At 36.0% G+C, this 7,174-nt stretch overlaps 1 non-coding gene across 1 annotated transcript; it reads left to right on the top strand.

Annotated features, from left to right (window-relative positions):
• The first annotated feature begins 5,173 nt into the window (after positions 1-5,173).
• Positions 5,174-5,283, top strand: LOC145781478 (U6 spliceosomal RNA). Its single transcript, XR_014290768.1, has one exon. It is a non-coding gene; the product is annotated as a U6 spliceosomal RNA (small nuclear RNA).
• Positions 5,284-7,174: the final 1,891 nt, after the last annotated feature.

Genomic DNA, 7,174 nt, shown 5'->3' with positions numbered 1-7,174 from the left:
TTTCGTAAGATTATGTTGTCTTTGATGCTTGGATAGACTACAAAGGAACTTAAACACATACCGGTAAGTAGAAGAAACTTATCAATAGTTACATTCAAACTGAAACTCGGACTACAATCTAAATAAATATTGGATCAATTGTTTAACATAATGAACTAAGTACAGTAGGTAAAGTTCTTCAAAACAAAGTTAATTTTTGAGCATGCACAAATATGGTACTGGTAGGCAATACTCAATGAGTCATGACAATAAGTTTTTCTAATATACGATGGTCGATGTAATATCTACTGCACTATTTTTACACATTGTGAGTGCAACGTAATTCGTCCCCTGAAAAGATCGAGAAAAAAATACAACAGAGCCGAAGTCGCAGTCCTCTAAATTAGCAGCGGCCGTGGTAAATGCTGCCGCAAACGTCATAATGGTCATTCTACTACGGCAATAAAAATGCCGTCGCAAAATGAACACTTAATTAAGACAAAAATTGTTACACATTTCTTCCTGTATTATTCACTAACTTCACTGCGTCAAAATCCTCTACATGTACCGTATGCGAAACTACCAGGAATAATCAATCAAGGCTTTACCAGTCCGAGGATAAAGATTCAAAACCAAACCAAACTGGCCAACTCCACAGCACCTGGAGGAGTGGAGGTCTAAAGTTCAGCCTTACCAGTGATCAAAGTTGAAATGGAGAATCTCACAAAAAACACTTCTATTTTCAGTTAAATTTTGAAACACAATACAAAAACAATATTTTGAGTAAAGACTGTTCAAAAGCAAAAATTTTTATTGTTCAATATGTTTTATTTATTCGGAGTCGGCCTTTTTTTTTGATGACTCGACTCCAGTCTACACCCTGGATTTTACGCTTTTACCACTCGCTGGAATGCCGTCTCAGTCTCGGAAAAACCTAGAACATCACACAACTAAGGCGAAAGAGAAAATTGAATTGAGTCCTGTCTTTGTTATGAGTTACCAAGGGGGGTGGGGGGACTTATATACCAGTCCCAGGTATACAAGTTTCCCCCCACCTCCCTTGGTAACTCATGACAAAGACAGGACTCAATGGACATGGCTCTTTCGCGGGTCATTCTATTATAATACAGTCACACTGTGTAACCCATCCTCTCAGAATTTCTTTATTTTTTAATATGTTAGAGCTACTGGGAAAAGATGAAGATTGGCATTTACGCTGTCAAAATCCATCAAGCGGTTTTCAAGATATCGACAGTTACATTTTTGCCACTAGGGGCGCTGTTTTTGCATCACAAAAACAAAAATGGCTTATAATTTTTATTTTATAAGATACAGAAATAATGAAAATATGTATTCATATAGTTTTGGGGCAAGGAATTCAAATATGCTATTACATTTGTGAAAAAAGCAAAGGGAAACACTTTATTTTATTGAACAAAAGTTTTGGGGTGCTTCATTTCAATGCCCCATATCTCAAATCTGCAAAAAGATTTTTTCCCCCAACCAATGCTAAACTGTCAAGAAAAGCTACCTGCTTCATGTGCATAAGTATGATAAATACGTTTTGTTTCAAACTTCTGCAATTGACAAAAATGTTTCATTGCTATATTCACAATGTTTTCAATCAATAGACTTGAAGTATAATACATGGTCACATTTTATTCTATTTGAATTAAGGCACTAATGATGCTCTACAGTACTCAGTAGCAGAGCGAAATGCATATGCCATAAATAGGGCTCTGCTGATTCTCCATGCACTTTTAATATAAAATACATGATCACACAGCATATGCATTATGATGTCAATCATAGTAAATGTTCTGGAGTAACAAGATATCCAGGCTATCTGTTTCATGTGTAAAAGTAAGATAAATGTAATTTGTTGCAAAATTTTGCAATTGTCATGAAAAAAAAACAACATTTTATGGATACTTCAAAACACACTTCTACACAGTACACACTAGTTAGTGATGCTATCTATGATTTGATATGTAGATTGAATGTAGAGCATACACAAAACTGCAATATATCAGGATTAAAAAGTGCCAGTGATAAGTCAAGGAGAAACCAAAATAATGAGTGCAAGATTTCGCAGGGTTGATCGGTTTAAACTAGGGCGGTTTAAACTGCCCGGTTAAAACCTGGTCAAAACCCCTTTAGTGTATGAATCAAGTTGCTTTTCAATTGAATTAAAAATATTACCCTCCATGTTTAGTAATGATGTTCAACTATATTTTGCTTTGATCAACAATAACCTAAATGCTGGATTTGGAACAAAAAATATTCAATTTCTCTGTTTATTTTTGATATTTCAATCAGTTGGTATTTCAATTATTGATATTTCAATTGCGTGGTTATTTTAATTATCGAGAAAATTCAAATTTTAAAAATAAGTCTCTGATGAACCAAAAAATGCTTGGTAGAACGATGAACCATTTGCACAGCCAACTGAAGTACAAGAATTTATTCCAACATTTTTTTTATGAAAAACATTTGCCATCAATTTTGCCATAAAATTTGCGCAACATTTGCCCTCCCGTTGCGTAGCACATAAGACGTAGCATGACATGTAATTAAGGTAGTAGTCTTAACGCTGTTTGATGTCTTGTTTTTGGCGGTGCTGAAACAAGAGAAAAATCCAAGATAAATATAATCTTTCGTACGAATTTTACAGGCAGCCATTTGCGACTGCCTGACAGACTGTCGGTATTGGCGGCCATTAATGAAAGTTCAGGCGTCCATGGCCGCCAGCTATTTCGAGGCCTGCATATCAATATGGTCACAACTGCTTTTATATTTCCTAAATAGCCCATAGTCCAGGTAGCCGACCATTCACTACATAAAAATATAATTTTAAACCAGGTTTAAATCGCTTCAAGAGATCAACCCTGATTCGATAGTTTGACAAAGATTTCTCGCTAATTAGTACAGTGGCAGCCAACCCTCAAATAAAGAGAGGGCACTCAATGATGATGAATAGAAAATTACAGCTTCCATTAAAATAAAAACGCAAACTCTGCATCAGTAATTTGATAAACACGTCCAGTTCTGCTGATGCTCGGTGCAGCAACTTTTGATATAACTTTTGTCTTAGGAACATATAAAATATCATCATGTTTTGGCCATTAAAACGTTTGACGTGGCCCACTGGGATGCATGAACTTGACTAAAAGTTCTTCATCAGCTGCTGTATCATTCAAGATAATACCAATCCACCATGCCTGGTCGTATTTCACTGCAACATTAACATACTCCTCAACATTGAAGTTTTCAGTTTGCTGATGGCTATCAAAAAATTTGGAACAACCTGCAAACAAATGATCCTCTGCTGTGAATTTAAACCTGATGCTTGCAATACATTATAAGGAAAACAAATGATAGCTTCTGGTGCCTGGTATTGTGTGGCCTTGAATGTATCTTTTATTTGAAGCCAGTCGAATATCAATGAGCTTTTCTTTGGATAAAAAATAAAAACTGATTGAAGGCATAGCTGATTTGCAATAACTGTAAGCATCTTTCGCTGTCAGAATTTGATTTTGGCATGGCTGAGCTAAACTTTTGTGGAAAAGTTTTCGCTTAATTGCCCCACCAAGTCCATCACAAGAAGTCTTGTCATGACTTGTAACGAAATTCCAATTTGCAGAAAATCCAAAGACCTGTTGATGATAGGTCAGACTTGAAAAATTTTTGAAGTTTTTTGTATTGCCCAGCACACCCATCTGAAAAGTACATACTTGATGGGTTGAATGAATGGATAGTTTTGTTTCAAATAGTGAGCCAATTCTTCTTGCATTGCAAACACAAAACTTGTATTATGATTCAGGTCATCAGGAAAGAAGGCCATGCTCTGTTGAATATGAGATGAAGTAGATACTGTAGAGCATCATTAGTGCCTTAATTCAAATAGAATAAAATGTGATCATGTATTCACTTCAAGTCTATTGATTGAAAACATTGTGAATATAGCAATGAAACATTTTTGTCAATTGCAGAAGTTTTAAACAAAACGTATTTATCATACTTATGCACATGAAGCAGGTAGCTTTTCTTGACAGTTTAGCATTGGTTGGGGGAAAAAATCTTTTTGCAGATTTGAGATATGGGGCATTGAAATGAAGCACCCCAAAACTTTTGTTTAATAAAATAAAGTGTTTCCCTTTGCTTTTTTCACAAATGTAATAGCATATTTGAATTCCTTGCCCCAAAAACTATAAGAATACATATTTTCATTATTTCTGTATCTTAAAAAATAAGAATTATAAGCCATTTTTGTTTTTGTGATGCGAAAACAGCGCCCCTAGTGGCAAAAATGTAACTATCGATATCTTGAAAACCGCTTGATGGATTTTGACAGCGTAAATGCCAATCTTCATCTTTTCCCAGTAGCTCTAACATGTTAAAAAATGAAGAAATTCTGAGAGGATGGGTTACAAAATTTCAAAATTTTGACTGTATTATAATGGAATGACCCTCGCCTTAGTTGTGTGATGTTCTAGGCCAGGGCCCAGGGGTCACCAACCTTTTTTGCATGCGGGCCACTTTGGCACAGAGGAGAGCTGTGGCAGGCCGCACTAATAAAAATATTAGGTACGTTGACTCTTATGCTAAAAAAGAACGCATTTTGTACCCAGTATCCAGCGTTATGTTGTTCATATTTATGTTAGAATACCACAGCAACAAAATTAATCGAATAACGCTACTGCCAGGCCAAGCTCCTTTTACAACACTTTTGACTTTTTTTAACAATGCCTAATAACGAGACCATTTGTTTTGCACACTTATAGCGAGGCGAACGGCTTCATCAGAATGTTCATTGCTAAGCAAAAGTGGTGTTGTCACTTCGCTTCACAAAAGATATCTTGCAATTAACAATTTTAGTAAACAAGGAAATGTTTGACACATTGCAATAGGCTACAGGCAACAATAGCGACCTACAAACATATCAGCAAAAAATAGGCTTCAATAACAGGGAAAAAAAACCAGGCACCATGAAACAAATGCTTGTAGGAATCACCCAAAAATCGTAATTCTATCGTAATTCATGAACAGTCTTCCGTTTAAAAAAGCAATGGGTTGGTTATTCATCCTTTTTGTGAGAGTCTATAAAACCGTCTTTCTTTTGTTATACACAACTGTCACTTGCGATGCTTATCAGCGTGGCAAGAATTTGTTGATTAATAACATTTTGCAGAACTTGCTTCGGCAGTAGATATACTAAAATTGGAACAATACAGAGAAGATTAGCATGGCCCCTGCGCAGTGCGCAAGGATGACACGTGAAATCGTGAAGCGTTCCATATTTCTTTAAAAAAAGAAGAAAAAAAACATTTTGCAGTAGCCTACGTACTAAGCTAAATATTTTCATATACAATCAGAAAAAGTCTTTAAATTTATTATAATATTTTGCCAATTTATTATAAATTGAGTTGGCACACCGACCTATTTTGCCAACAAAAACTTGTATAAAGAGAACACTGGTCATGAAACACAATAACGGTGAAACGCACACTAGTGTTTACATGACATTTGCAAACTTAAAATAAGCAACCCTATGCTCGACATTTTCGAAATTCAAAAATAGACATTTTAATCAACCACTGGCACAGTGTGGCTGGACATCGCATTGGAATAGCTTTAAGCAACCCCCACCTAGAACTATAATTTGATTGGTCGGTCGGTGGAATCGTATGCAAAGCGAAAATATGCTTCCTGGAAAGTATTTTTTGCCTTCGTGCTCTTTAACTCCTCAAGAAAAGTATTTTTGGTTATATTATACTTGTACGCTGATACCTTCCGCGGGCCGCAGCCATATAGCGTGGCGGGCCGCCATTTGGTGACCACTGTTCTAGGCGTTACCCTCAGTCTCATGCTGTGAGCTACAGTTGCCAGACGTTCATTAACATCATAAGCTTAAGCAAAAAGTAGCATCAAAGTTTTCAGTTTTTCAAAAAGCACTGCAGTAAATCTTTCCATGGAAAAAACAGATAACTGTCAAGTGGCAAGTACATACTGTCATAACTGTACATACTGTCATAACAGTACATAACTGTCAAGTGGCAAGATGTGCAAGACCCTTGTACATCTTCTTTGAGAGTTATTTGTGGATGCAACCTAATTCGTACCATGAACAATTCGTACCATCAGTTCGTACCTTGAAAAGATCGAGGGAAAAAATTAAAAAAACCGAAGTCGCTGATTGCAGTTTTCGCAAACAAACAAAAACTCTTAGGATCATTACCAGAAATTTTAAAATGTTTGCGGAAACTCCGATCAACCCTAACCTTTTTAAAATGTTTGCGGAAACTGCAATCAGCAAATTCGGCAAACTCTTAGGATCATTACCGGAAAATTTAAAATGTTTGCGAAAACTGCGGAAAAACGGAAACTGCAATCAGCAATGTTCTATTTTTTTTTCTCAATCTTTTTAGTTTGTTTGTTTGCAAAAACACCCTAACCCTTTTAAAATGCTTGCGGAAACTCCGACCAACCCTAACCCTTTTAAAAGGTTTGCGGAAACTGCGATCAGCGACTTTGGCAAACTCTTAGGATCATTACCAGACATTTTAAAATGTTTGCGGAAACTGCGGAAAAACAGAAACTGCGATCAGCGATGTTCTATTTTTTCTCTTGATCTTTTCATTTTGTTTGCAGATACCAATGGCGATACCTAACCTATACTCCGATACCCTAACCCTTTTAAAATGTTTGCGGAAACTGCAATCAGCAACTTCGGCTTTTTTTTTTATTTTTTCTCTCGATCTTTTTAAGGTACGAACTGACTGTACAAATTGTTCATGGTAAGAATTAGGTTGCACCCGTTATTTGTCTATTCTGCTGTGTGAATATGTAGAAATCAGACAGTACATATATTACAAAAATGTTGACAATGCAAAAAAAATAACTTCAAATCATGTAAAAAATGGTCGGACTTAATCTCACACCGATGCGTTCGAATACCTATTGCTAACAACTTTATTTTCAAACACAGAGTCTATTTGCTCGTTATCCAAAAGCGCAAAACATGAGTTTTTGGCACCAATCAAATTTAGAGCAATCAAAAAGCAGCCCAATCTGGCAACTATACCAGGAGCAGCTGATAAAGACAGTGTTGCCATATTCCAAATGTTCCCTAAAGCAGCAATCGTTACTTTTTCACCACAATTGGCTTTTGAGAGATATTTTTAATAACCCCAAG

This window comes from Aplidium turbinatum, chromosome 12 (genome assembly GCF_918807975.1).
Source record: "Aplidium turbinatum chromosome 12, kaAplTurb1.1, whole genome shotgun sequence".
In the NCBI taxonomy this organism is placed as follows: Eukaryota; Metazoa; Chordata; class Ascidiacea; order Aplousobranchia; family Polyclinidae; genus Aplidium; species Aplidium turbinatum.
Note: the sequence above shows the minus strand (reverse complement) of the source record. Positions and strands in the feature narration are given on the sequence as shown.